This window comes from Schistocerca serialis, chromosome 12, assembly GCF_023864345.2.
Source record: "Schistocerca serialis cubense isolate TAMUIC-IGC-003099 chromosome 12, iqSchSeri2.2, whole genome shotgun sequence".
Lineage (NCBI taxonomy): Eukaryota > Metazoa > Arthropoda > Insecta > Orthoptera > Acrididae > Schistocerca > Schistocerca serialis.
Genome location: NC_064649.1, coordinates 129,202,013 through 129,215,324, shown reverse-complemented (window position 1 = coordinate 129,215,324; position 13,312 = coordinate 129,202,013).

The following is a 13,312-nucleotide window of genomic DNA, read 5'->3' as shown; positions in this document are numbered from 1 at the left end:
ACGACGTGCTATAGACGCGAAATTTAACCGACAGAAAGAAGATGCTATGATATGCAAATGATTAGCTTTTCAGAGCATTCACACAAGGTTGGCGCCGGTAGCGAGACCTGCAGCGTGCTGACATGAATAAAGCTTCCAACCCGCTTTCTCATACACAAACAGCAGTGGACCGGCGTTGCCTGGTGAAACGTTGTTGTGATGCCACGTTTAAGGAGGAGAAATGCGTACCATCACGTTCCAGACTTTGATAAAGGTCGGATTGTAGCCTATCGCGATTGCGGTTTATCGTATCGCGACACTGCTTCTCGCGTTGGTCGAAATCCAATGACTGTTAGCAGAATATGGAATCGGAACGCCTTGCTGGATCCCAACGGCCTCTTATCGCTAGCAGTCGAGATGACAGGCATCTTATCCGCATGGCTGTAACGGATCGTACAGCCACGTCTCGATCCCTGAGTCAACAGATGGGGACGTTTGCAAGACAATAACCATCTGCACGAACAGATCGACGACGTTTGCAGCAGCACGGACTATCAGCTCAGAGACCGTGGCTGCGGTTACCCTTGACGCTGCAACACAGACAGGAGCGCCTGCGATGGTGTACTCGACGACGAACCTGGGTGCACGAATGGCAAAACGTCATTTTTTCGTATGAATCCAGGTTCTGTTTACAGCATCATGATGGTCGCATCCGTGTTTGGCGACATCGCGGTGAACGCACATTGGAAGCGTGTATTCGTCATCGCCATACTGGCGTATCACCAGGCGTGATGGTATGGGGTGCCACTGGTTACACGTCTCGGTCACCTCTTGTTCGCATTGACGGCACTTTGAACAGTGGACGTTACATTTCAGATGTGTTACGACCCGTGGCTCTACCCTTCATTCGATCCCTGCGAAACTCTACATTTCAGCAGGATAATGCACGACCGCATGTTGCAGGTCCTGTACGTGCCTTTCTGGATACAGAAAATGTTTGACTGCTGCCCTGGCCAGCACACGTTCTCCAGATCTCTCACCAATTGAAAAGTCTGGTGAATGGTGGCCCAGCAACTGGATCGTCACAATATGCCAGTGACTACTCTTGATGAACTGTGGTATCGTGTTGAAGCTGCATGGGCAGCTGTACCTGTACACGCCATCCAAGCTCTGTTTGATTCAATGCCCAGGCGTATCCAGGCCGTTATTACGGCCAGAGGTGGTTGTTCTGGGTACTGATTTCTCAGGATCTATGCACCCAAATTGCGTGAAAATGTAATCACATGTCAGTTCTAGTATAATATATTTGTCGAATGAATATCCGTTTATCATCTGTATTTCTTCTTGGTGTAGCAATTTTAATGGCCTGTAGTGTATATGGGCTTGCTGCTAAGCCCTTTGCTTTATAAGGAAAAGATGCTGTTATAGGTATGAAAAAGATTCTTTACTCAACGTATTACCGATTGAGTTCAACATATTCCAGCTTTCTGAACCCATCTAAAAAAAAAAAAAAAAAAAGAAAACAACTGTATGGACTGAAGCAACCACTCACTCACGGCTCTGATCTGCATTGAGACATTTGGGAATCCATTTGGCTGAGGCCTTCCTGAAGTGTAAAATCTCATGAATACTATGACCAACATGTTCTTGCGATATGCGCAGAGTTTCTGCCATTTTTTAGAAGTTATCGTCCAATTATCCAGGATCTTGGAATGAACAGTATCGACGGCTTCAGGAGTTGCGACCTGAGTTGGCCTTCCAGAACTGTCTTCATCTTCAGTTAACCAATTACTGATAATGTAGTAGAAAGGCCCGTAACCACCCAGTGTGCAGGGCATGTCAACATAAATTTGCTTGGCCGTGTTCCCTTTCAAAAAAGGTACTTAATCACTTCACGAATCCCTTTTACTGTTAATTGCGCATTCACTTTGAATCTCCTCAGAAAAATAAAAACCAGTGTTACTGCTACACAGTTACTCTCACATGTAACGCCAAGAAGAAGGTTTAATGCCAAAACATCAGAATTATCTACATCAGTTTTAACTAAGGAAAGCCAAGGACGTACCAACACCCCCTGTGCAAGCATCGTATGGCGTGCTGGACGTATGATTGCTTGAATGTCTTTCTTAAATAGAAAAAATGTTACACTCTTAATAAAACTTAAGTTCTATGGATTCATACTTATGAAGTCGAAATCAACAAGTCGTGCTGAATAATCGAAACAGTGTTAGAAGACTACAAAACCTTAGTGACTGGGAAGAAATCACAGAGGTAGTCCCACAGGGTTCAATTTAGTTCCACTCTTATGCCTCTTATATGTGAATGACATTCCACTCAACATTTAACAATTAGACCCGTAGACGATACTAGTGTTATAATAACAATTACAGGGAAAGTCCCATAAGAGATTGTTAATGCTCTTAGAAAAATTATTAAGAGGTTCTCTGAAAATGGACTCGCCCTACGTTTTGAGGAAACACACTATATGGCTGGTTCAAATGGCTCTGAGCACTATGGGACTTAACTTCTGTGGTCATCAGTCCCCTAGAACTTAGAACTACTTAAACCTAACTAACCTAAGGACATCACACACATCCATGCCCGAGGCAGGATTCGAACCTGCGACCGTAGCAGTCGCGCGGTTCCGGACTGAGCGCCTTAACCGCGAGACCACCGCGGCCGGCCACACTATATTTCGTCCTGTACGACAAACAGAGTCATAACAATCATTGCACATGAACAGGAGTCATTAAATAGGGCGAAATTATCCAAATTCTCGGGTGTTCATACTGAGGAAAATTTTAACTGAAAGAAGCTTATAATGAGCTTCTCAAAAAATTTGGCCCATCTACTTTTTCCTCTTCGTATAACTGCTACTCTCAAACAAACGAATCCACCTCCTGACGTATTCAACCTCAGTAACGTCCGCGGAATAATTTTCTGACTACTTAGAAACAGAGTACTGAGGGCAGAAAAGTGAGCAGTAAGAGTAATATGTGGTCTTCACCCGCAGTCGCCATTTAGGTACCTCTTCAAGCATTCAAGCCTTTTAACTGCACCGTCACAACATACACTCATGCTCATAAATTAAGGATAATGCTGATACATGGTAAAACAACGCTCTGGTGGGCGGTTTGCGGATTTAAATCACCTCGGGATATGACCCCGCGGTTCATCTGACCTGCGGTCGTTGCACATAAACTGGGACCACTGTTCCAATGACAATGTACTGTGTTCTTGACACCAGCCTTTACGAGCTCTCCTGTGACCAGGGGTCAGTGGAATGCACCTTGCAAGTCTCCGGGCGAGTAAACCGTGTCTGTTCAGTCGTCTGTAGACAACTGTTCCAGTGGCTGCGGTAAGGTCCCGACGAAGGCCACCTGCAGTACCCCGTGGTCGTCTGCGGGCACTGATGGTGAGATATCGGTCTTCTTGTTGTGTTGTACACTGTGGACGTCCCGTACTGTTGGACCCGGAGACGTTTCCTGTCTGCTGGAATCGTTGCCATAATCGTGAGATCACACTTTGTGGCACACGGAGGGCCCGTGCTACGCCCTGTTGTGTTTGACTAGCCTCCAGTCGCCCTACTATTCTACCCCTCATAACGTCATCACTATGTGTTCTTTGAGCCATTTTCAACACACAGACACCATTAGCACGTCTGAAATCGTCTGCACACTTACTCGCTGCACCGTATTCTGGCATGCACCAACACACCTCTGCGTATGTGGACTGCTGCCAGCGCCACCATGCGACGACCGCGGGTCAAATGCACCGCATAGTCATACCCCGAAGTGATATAAACCCGCAAACCGCCCACCAGAGTGTTGTTTCGCCATGTATCAGCATTATCCGTAATTTATGAGCATGAGTGTACAACACGACAAGGGTCCTAACGTAATATCTTTGGACACGTCTGATGTTCCTTCTACTTCTGTCGATAACATTGTCTACGAGGTAACATGCTGAGACCTCACTACACAAATTTTATAATCCTAATATGTTAGCAACAATTAATGACATTAATTAAATAATAATTAAACGAGTTTCCCAATTTAAATATCTCTGTGAACACAATCAGGAAAATGAAATCGAAGCAAAAGCAACGAAAATTACATACCAAAAATAGAGACTGCATACCGGCTTACCCAAAATATTTGCAACAGAAATGTGTCTCCAAGCACACAAAACTAAGACATTACAATATACTGATTCAACCAGGGTGTTTGCATTGATCAAAAACAATTTTTTTTTGAACAGAATAACAGACACTTAAACCACTGAGAAAAAGGAACGGAAAATCGTAAGAAAAATTCTAGGCCCAAAACAGTACCGACTCAGAACGCACCAGGAAATGAAACAGTACAGAAGCATCTATAGTGTCGTTAGGAAACGGAGGTTAAGATTCTGTTATGGACACATAGTCTACTTTTTACAATACGAGCAAAACCGAAAGTAGAAATGAGTATACCAACTGGCGAGATGAAAACTGGTCTGAAATTGGAAAGAATTACTCCAAAAAAATGTTCAAAACCATGAAATCTTCATGTCCAGAATTCACAAATGGCAAGTTGCCAGAGGAAAAACGAAAGAAGATGAATGAAATACTGGAACAAAATGAAGAGCAAAACGAAGCCCACAGGAAGAGAGTGAAAGAAATATGGTCGCGGTGGAAGACAAATGCGCACTTCTAAGTACTTTGCGTAGTGCTAATGGGCTTATTCGCAAATAATAATGAAAATAATAACTGTAGGTAGTGTACCAAGTCAAACGATTTTTGGAAGTCAAGATGTACTGCATTCACCCGACAGCCTTGAACCATTATTTTCAGGATTACATCTGACCGATACACAATTTGGGTCTCGCACGATCGAAGATTCTGAAATACATGCTAGTTGGCGTGGAAGAGGCCGTTCTTTAGATAACTGTTAATGTTTGAGCTCTGAGTAGGTTCCGGGATTCTGTAACAGATGGACCTCAGTGAGGTAGGGCGACACTATTGCGGAGCAAATCTGCTACCATCCTCGTAGACGGGTGTGACCTGCGCTTCATTCCATACTCTCTCAATTTTTTGTTCAAAGAATCCACGATATATTATAGTAAAAACGCGAGCCAGCTCTACTGCAATTTACCTACAGAATCCGACAGAGATTCCATAGGGCCATAGAATTCTGTTTAATATTATCGATCTTAGCTATTCCTCAACGTCACTGACACGTGTATATCACTCACATTTACAATAAATGGCTCTGAGCACTATGGGACTTAACATCGGAGGTCATCAGTCCCCTAGACTTAGAACTAATTAAACCTAACTAACCTAAGGACTTCACACACATCCATGCCCGAGGCAGGATTCGAACCTGCGACCGTAGCAGCCGCGTGGTTCCGGACTGAAGCACCCAGAACCGCTCGGCTACCGCGGCTGGCTCACATTTACAATGGTACAATAATTAAACTGGGACAATTTTCCTGGCTCGTTCTTTGTAAAGGAACAGATGAAAACGCAGTTTAGCATCTCTGTTTTTGCCTTATTATTCTCAATTTCAGCCCCTGTGTTATCCTCGAGTGTTTGGACACTAAAAATTTTCAATGAGAGTCTTTACGTATGTCCAAAATATCTTTGGGCTTCGTGAGATCTTTCGATAAGATTCTTTACTCCTGTTTTATGTCAGAGATCAATTTCCTGTCTACGCTTTGGCCTATTCCTTACCCTACGACCTAAAGGGCTAATGTTTTCCCCCACATAAAGTCGGTACGAAAAGAAAATGACGGTTTTCTTCAGAGATCGTTTCCCTTCTGAATTTTGCTCTTTCTTGACTGGAAGTGAAATAACACTGTCAAACAACGCACATCTCAGTAACAGCACCTAAAATGGATCATTGACAAAAGAGTATCAACCTGCAGGACTTACTTGCAGATGGAACTCAACATGTCATTCTTAATGCAACAAACCTACAGATGTAAAGGTAATTTGCGGAGTCCCCCAAAGAATTGTGATACGACACTTGCTGTTTAATTTGTATGTAAATGATCTAGAAGATAATGATGGAAGCTATTTAACACTGTTCGCAGATAATGCGGTTGTCTGCAGGAAAGTAGCAACGCCAGAAGACAGTATCGATTCGCGGAATGACCTCCAGAAGACTGATGAATGGAGCAGTCTCTGGCGACTGAACCTGAACGTAAATGAATATGACATACTGCGCATACGTAGGAAAAGGAATCTACTACAATTGTTGATGAAAAATTGCAGGAAAGAGTACATACTGTAAAATCTAGGTATAACTATACGGAGTGACCTTAACTGGAATGACGATATAAAACAGCGAGAACAACAGATGCAGACAGATTCATAGGAAGAGTCTGAAGGAAGTGAAACCCACGAAAGAAGTGGCTTACAAGGTACTTGTTCGGCCGATTCTTGAGTATTGTTCGTCAATGTGGGACCCTTACCACATAGGACTGAAAGAAGAGAGAGAGAAGATCCAAAGAAAAGCAGCGCGTTTCGTCACGGGATCGCTCAGTCGGCGCGATAGAATTACTAACTTCGGTGGCAGGTGTTTTGCGTCACGGAGAGGTTACTACTTAAACTTAGAGGGAGTGCTTTTCGAGAAGAATCGGATAACATATTACGTTCTCCCACATACATCTCGTGAAAAGACCAAGATGAAAAAATTCGAGAAATTAGACGTAATACAGCGGCTTACCGACAATCATTCTTCCCACGAGCCAGCCGCTGGTGGAACGAGAAGGGGGGATCAGTTAGTGGTATCGGAAGTAGCCTCGGCCACACACCGTTAGGTGAGTTGCGGAATAATGACGTAGATGTAGATATATTACAGACCTTGTTGTTGCTGAAGTTACTGACTGTTTATATGGGTAGGAAGACGAGTGATAAAAGCAGACATCTTATTCTCATGATCGAAAAGGAAGTTATAGTAGAGTTAGAGAGGTTGAATCTGTGTTAAAACTTTCGCGGGATTATGGGACGGGAGTATATACACAGCGGGAGACTTACAGAAATGCTCTTAAATTTTGCAACTGAAGCTGACTCTCAAGCCGGACTATCACAGTGTAAGTGCCAGAAATTTTCATTTTAAACGAAACTTGTGGTTTCTGCAGAAGAAAGAAAGGGAAGAAGATCAGTGTTTAACGTCCCGTTGACATCAATGTCATTAGAGACGGAGCACAAGCTCGAATTGTTTGAAGGATGAGGAAGGAAACTGGCTGGCTGGCTCAAGCGATTTTTTTGCCAATGTAGTTCCCAGTATGCGGTAGAAGTTTCGCTGGGAAGCCCTTACACATTATCCATGCCGTCCTGATCTGTCTCTAAGCGATTTCCACATTTTGCAGCCCTGAAAAAAGATATTCGTGGCCTTAGATTTGCTTCGCACGAAGAGGTGCACGCAACCGTAAAAAATTTTCCATGAGGGAAACAGTGGGATAAATGTACCAACACTGACGATGATTACTATTGAAATAATAAACAGTTTATTTACTTTTCTTCCATCTCTCTAGCTTTCATTTGACTATCCTTTTGCTCAAAACTGAGGGCAGATTACCATTGTATGCTCATGCAGTGTTCGATAATAAAAGCATTTAGTGACTTCCAGCAAACTTTAAACAGAATTTCAAACCTTTACGAAGCTTCTTTTTCGTTGACACACTCCACAAAGCGATGAAAGGAAAGAACTTCAACGCTCACTGTATTTCCACTGTTCAACACTTCAGTATCATGACATTTTAATTTATTACTTTTTTTGCTGCTTGCTCTATTAGCAATATACTTTGCTGACAGTACCCAAGTGTAGCACTGAATGCACGAGCAAAACTATGTGGTTTTACGACACATAGTTCAAGAGATATGACGTCACGAATATTTACATGCGCAGAAAACTAGTTTGTGCTTAAGGGGGAATGTACACAAAGTTGGTCAAAGGTCGAAATTTTTTTGCTGTCAGATGGTTTTGTAGTATGTTAGAAATATTGTCTCAAATTTTCAGAGCTTAATTCGTCCGACAAATCATGTCAAAGCCAACTTGTTTCAACCAATACGCAACGCCAACCCCTTTTTCTACACGACTCTGTCCATGTTTGCGATATTTTGTTATTTCCTGCCATCACAGATGACATCAGTAGAGTATTGGAGGCTGTGAGCACATTTACTGTGCGTTTAATTACGATTTCTTAAAGAAATGCGTACATGTTGCAACACAAAACCCAAATGACAGCATTAATAACGTCATTATAAGAGACGTCCAAAGACAACATTTTCCTCATCAGCTATCATTAAAATTTTCTCTTACGACGTTTTTCTGGTGCTCAGTGGTGGTAACACTGGAAGAATCAGGCCCCTTACGAGACAAGGATGTGATGCAGGCTGCTTCACTTAAGTTCCACTGAAAACGACTGATGAGGTGCTTACTGCTAGATCTGAAATATCAGTGAAGGATATTGCGAAAAGGACACGTCAGAAGGTCAGACTTCACGAAAAGAGCTTCGACGAAAAAGCCCAAATGTGTCGTTATGGACAACATTAAGGTATTTGTTTCAGGCATGAATGCTAATAAAATCTTTTCTCTGCATTTCCTGCAACTTTCATTTTTCGGTGTAAAGGAACATTTACAGCTGAATCATTCCCGCTGAAAAATTGAAATTTGCTACAGTCTTTGTAGATACTTTAACTCAACTTCATGCCGTACAAAATTTTTCGAAGTGCTTTACTGCCCAATTTATTTAAATGTTTGTGGAAGAAAGATTTGCATATTTTATTCGTTGATTTTAAGAAGGCCTATGATTGTATACATCGCAAGAGCCTGCTCAGCTGTTTAAGGGAGTTGTGCTGGGTCTGATTACGTAGAAGGAGAAGAATATATCATAGAAATAAATTTAAAACAATGTTGCGAGAGCTCTAAGATTAATATTACAAAACTAGTACACAGATTTATCTAATTACTAAGAATACCCTACCACAAATTGGAAAGTGATAAGTAAAGTAATCTTTGATAAAATGTTCCTCACAGTATTTGTTTCAAAAGTATCCAGCAACGTCCTGATAAATTATTTGACAAAAAAAATTGAAGAACAAAACCTAGATTATAGCCATTAACAGAATGACAACATATGCAAAATTTCGTTTAATTCTCTCTCGAATAGAAAGAAGATGCATTAGGTTATATGTAGCTATGTATTTTTGCATACGTCCCACCTTAAAACAGGTTTCAAATTACCCAGACTATATTCTACTATTGTTTCACAATGCGAGCACTGAGGGACTTGCAATAAATGTAACACGTAATTCCTAAACATTTCTAAAGTTTATCTCGCTTACCTGTTTAACAACAAATACTCAACACATTAACTTCTTTGTAAAGTAATCAGATGTTTGAAGCTCTCTTATACATGGTAGTTCGATTCTTTAAACAATCTTGGGTTTACTGGTTGCTACGGTAAAACTTTTCATGAATTTTACTTTTATTGTTATTAAGACCTAAGAATCTTCGGAACGCCAAATGAGTGTGTGACTGTGTTTGGAGGCGTGGGGGCAGAGGCGGGGGGGGGGGGGGGGGGAGGGAGGGAGGGAGGGAGGGAGGGAGAGGGAGAGAGAGATGGGGAGCAGAGGGGGTGGCGGGAGGGGGAGGGGGGGGGAGAGGGAGAGAGAGAGAGAGAGAGAGAGAGAGAGAGAGAGAGTAAAAAAGCATGAGACGCCACAGAAACAAACTCTGTATTCGCTCTTTGTTCATGGTGCTCGTCTTCAAAGTAGGATAAACCTGAGTCTATTCACGTGTACATAGAGAACAAATATATTCCTGTGTATCGTTTTTGCGAGGCCACGCAGGAATATTCTAGAATATTCATCGGGGTGTTCAAAAGTCTCTCCAAAAAGTGCCGTATGATTGTTAGCCGCGCGTGGCGCATGCCGCCGCGAATATACCGAAATGAAACTCAGTGAAATACAAGTTAATTTACTGAATACTCATTTTTTACTTACAAATTGTCACATTAAATGTTGAAAGTGTCCCCCCTGTTGTTAAATACACAATACGATTCGTCTAATTATGTTTCCAAACAGAAGCTGTAACATTTCTTCTGTAACAGAAGCAGTGAAAGTGGATATTGCGGTTTTCAATTCATCGATGGATTTTGGACGGTTTTTATAGACAGTTACTTTCGCTGCACCCCAGAAGAAGTCAAGTGATGTTAGGTTAGTTGAACAAAATTTTTGAACCATTGACAATAATGCAGTCTCTTGCCTTGATCAGTGTTTTTCAGTTCTTGCACGACTGTCACTTTGCATGGGGAAAAAGTTCTATTTTTTTCCTTACAGCTGTGTGGGCCGTTCCGACACTAACATCGAATTCCTGGGCGAGTTTTCTTACTGACTTGTTCGGACTCGTGAACATTTTATGGGAAATATCGAGTAGTTTATCTTCAGACAAAACGCTAGGACGACCACTTCTCGGTGCATCTCTCACTGAACCCGTACTTCGGAATTTGTTAATCAATTCTCGCACAGTATCGCGATGTGGGAGTGTTGTCTCCGGGAAAACTGAATTAAATGTTTGACGAACTGAAACTGGGATTTTCCGCCAGCATGGTTAGAATTTTAACAGTGACAAAAACGAAACTAATGAACAAAGGCACTAAACTTAAACGTTCACGTCAACACGTAACGACACACACCAACGATACTACTGTCGCTGGCTGAGATAAACGAAACAGTGGAATGTTGAGAGAGTCCACTTGAAGGGAAGTAACCCAGGCAGGCGAACAATCATACGGCACTGCGGAGAGACTTTTTGAACACCCCGTAGAACATTCTAAAACAATACTTAACACTGGAAATCATTGTAACAGAATCTTGAATATTTTCTCCCCTCGAAAATATATTCTACATCCACATACATACTCCGCAAGCCACGTACGATGCGTGGCAGATGGCCTGTACCACTACTACTCATTTCATTTTCTGTTCCACTAGAAAACAGAGCCAGGGAAAAAAGACTATCTGTATCTAATTTCTCGAATCTTACTTTCGTAGCCCTTACTTGAAATTTATGTTAGCGGCAGTAGACTCCTACAGTCAGCTACAAATTCCGGTTCCCTAAATTTTCTCAATAGCGTTCCTAGAAAGGAATGTCACCTTCCCTCTAGGAATTCATTCTTGAGTTCCCGAAGAATCTTCGTAATACTTGCGTGTGGTTCGAACGTAACGATGACAAGTGTAGCACCCCGCCTCTGAGTGGCTTCGTTGTCTTCCTTTAATCCCACGTGATACGGGTCCTAAACTCTCTAACACTACTCAAGAACAGGCCGCAGTAGTGTCCTATATGTGGTTTCCCAAAATTCTCCCAATAAATCGAAGTCGACCATTCGCTTTCCCTACCATGATTCTCACATGCTAGTTCCACTTACCATCGCTTTACAGAGTTTCGCCCAGACATTTAAACGGCTTAAATGCGTCAAGCAGGACACTAGTAATACTGCATCCGAACATAACAGGTTTGATCTTCCTACTCATTCGCATTAATCTACGTTTTTTCACATTTAGAGTTAGCCGCCATTCATCGCCCCAACTAAAAATTTTGTTTAAGTCGTCTTGTATGCTCCCAAGTCACTTAACTCTGACACCTTCCCTTACGGCAAAGCATCAAATGGTTCAAATGGCTCTAAGCACTATGGGACTTTACATCGGAGGTCATCAGTCCCGTAGATCTTAGAACTACGTAAACCTAACTAACCTAAAGACATCACACACATCCATGACCGAGACAGGGTTCGAACCTGCGGCCGTAGCAGCCGCGTGGTTCCAGACTGAAGCGCCTAGAACCGCTCGGCCACTACGGCCGGCAACAAAGCATCATCAGCAAACAACAGCAGATTGCTGCTCACCCTGTCCACCACAGCATTTATGTATACAGAAAATATCAGCCGTCCTATCTCAATTCCCTGTGGCTCTCCTGACGATATCCTTGTCGCTAATGAACACTCGCCATCGCCAACATACTGGGTTCTAGCCACTGGCATATCTGAGAACTTGGTCCATGTGCTCCTACCAACGCTAACAGTCTGCATTGGGGCATGGTCACAAACGCTTTTCCAAAATCTACAACTGTATCTGCTTCCTGTCTTTCATTCATACACTCCTGGAAATGGAAAAAAGAACACATTGACACCGGTGTGTCAGACCCACCATACTTGCTCCGGACACTGCGAGAGGGCTGTACAAGCAATGATCACACGCACGGCACAGCGGACACACCAGGAACCGCGGTGTTGGCCGTCGAATGGCGCTAGCTGCGCAGCATTTGTGCACCGCCGCCGTCAGTGTCAGCCAGTTTGCCGTGGCATACGGAGCTCCATCGCAGTCTTTAACACTGGTAGCATGCCGCGACAGCGTGGACGTGAACCGTATGTGCAGTTGACGGACTTTGAGCGAGGGCGTATAGTGGGCATGCGGGAGGCCGGGTGGACGTACCGCCGAATTGCTCAACACGTGGGGCGTGAGGTCTCCACAGTACATCAATGTTGTCGCCAGTGGTCGGCGGAAGGTGCACGTGCCCGTCGACCTGGGACCGGACCGCAGCGACGCACGGATGCACGCCAAGACCGTAGGATCCTACGCAGTGCCGTAGGGGACCGCACCGCCACTTCCCAGCAAATTAGGGACACTGTTGCTTCTGGGGTATCGGCGAGGACCATTCGCAATCGTCTCCATGAAGCTGGGCTACGGTCCCGCACACCGTTAGGCCGTCTTCCGCTCACGCCCCAACATCGTGCAGCCCGCCTCCAGTGGTGTCGCGACAGGCGTGAATCGAGGGACGAATGGAGACGTGTCGTCTTCAGCGATGAGAGTCGCTTCTGCCTTGGTGCCAATGATGGTCGTATGCGTGTTTGGCGCCGTGCAGGTAAGCGCCACAATCAGGACTGCATACGACCGAGGCACACAGGGCCAACACCCGGCATCATGGTGTGGGGAGCGATCTCTTACACTGGCCGTACACCACTGGTGATCGTCGAGGGGACACTGAATAGTGCACGGTACATCCAAACCGTCATCGAACCCATCGTTCTACCATTCCTAGACCGGCAAGGGAACTTGCTGTTCCAACAGGACAATGCACGTCCGCATGTATCCCGTGCCACCCAACGTGCTCTAGAAGGTGTAAGTCAACTACCCTGGCCAGCAAGATCTCCGGATCTGTCCCCCATTGAGCATGTTTGGGACTGGATGAAGCGTCGTCTCATGCGGTCTGCACGTCCAGCACGAACGCTGGTCCAACTGAGGCGCCAGGTGGAGATGGCATGGCAAGCCGTTCCACAGGACTAC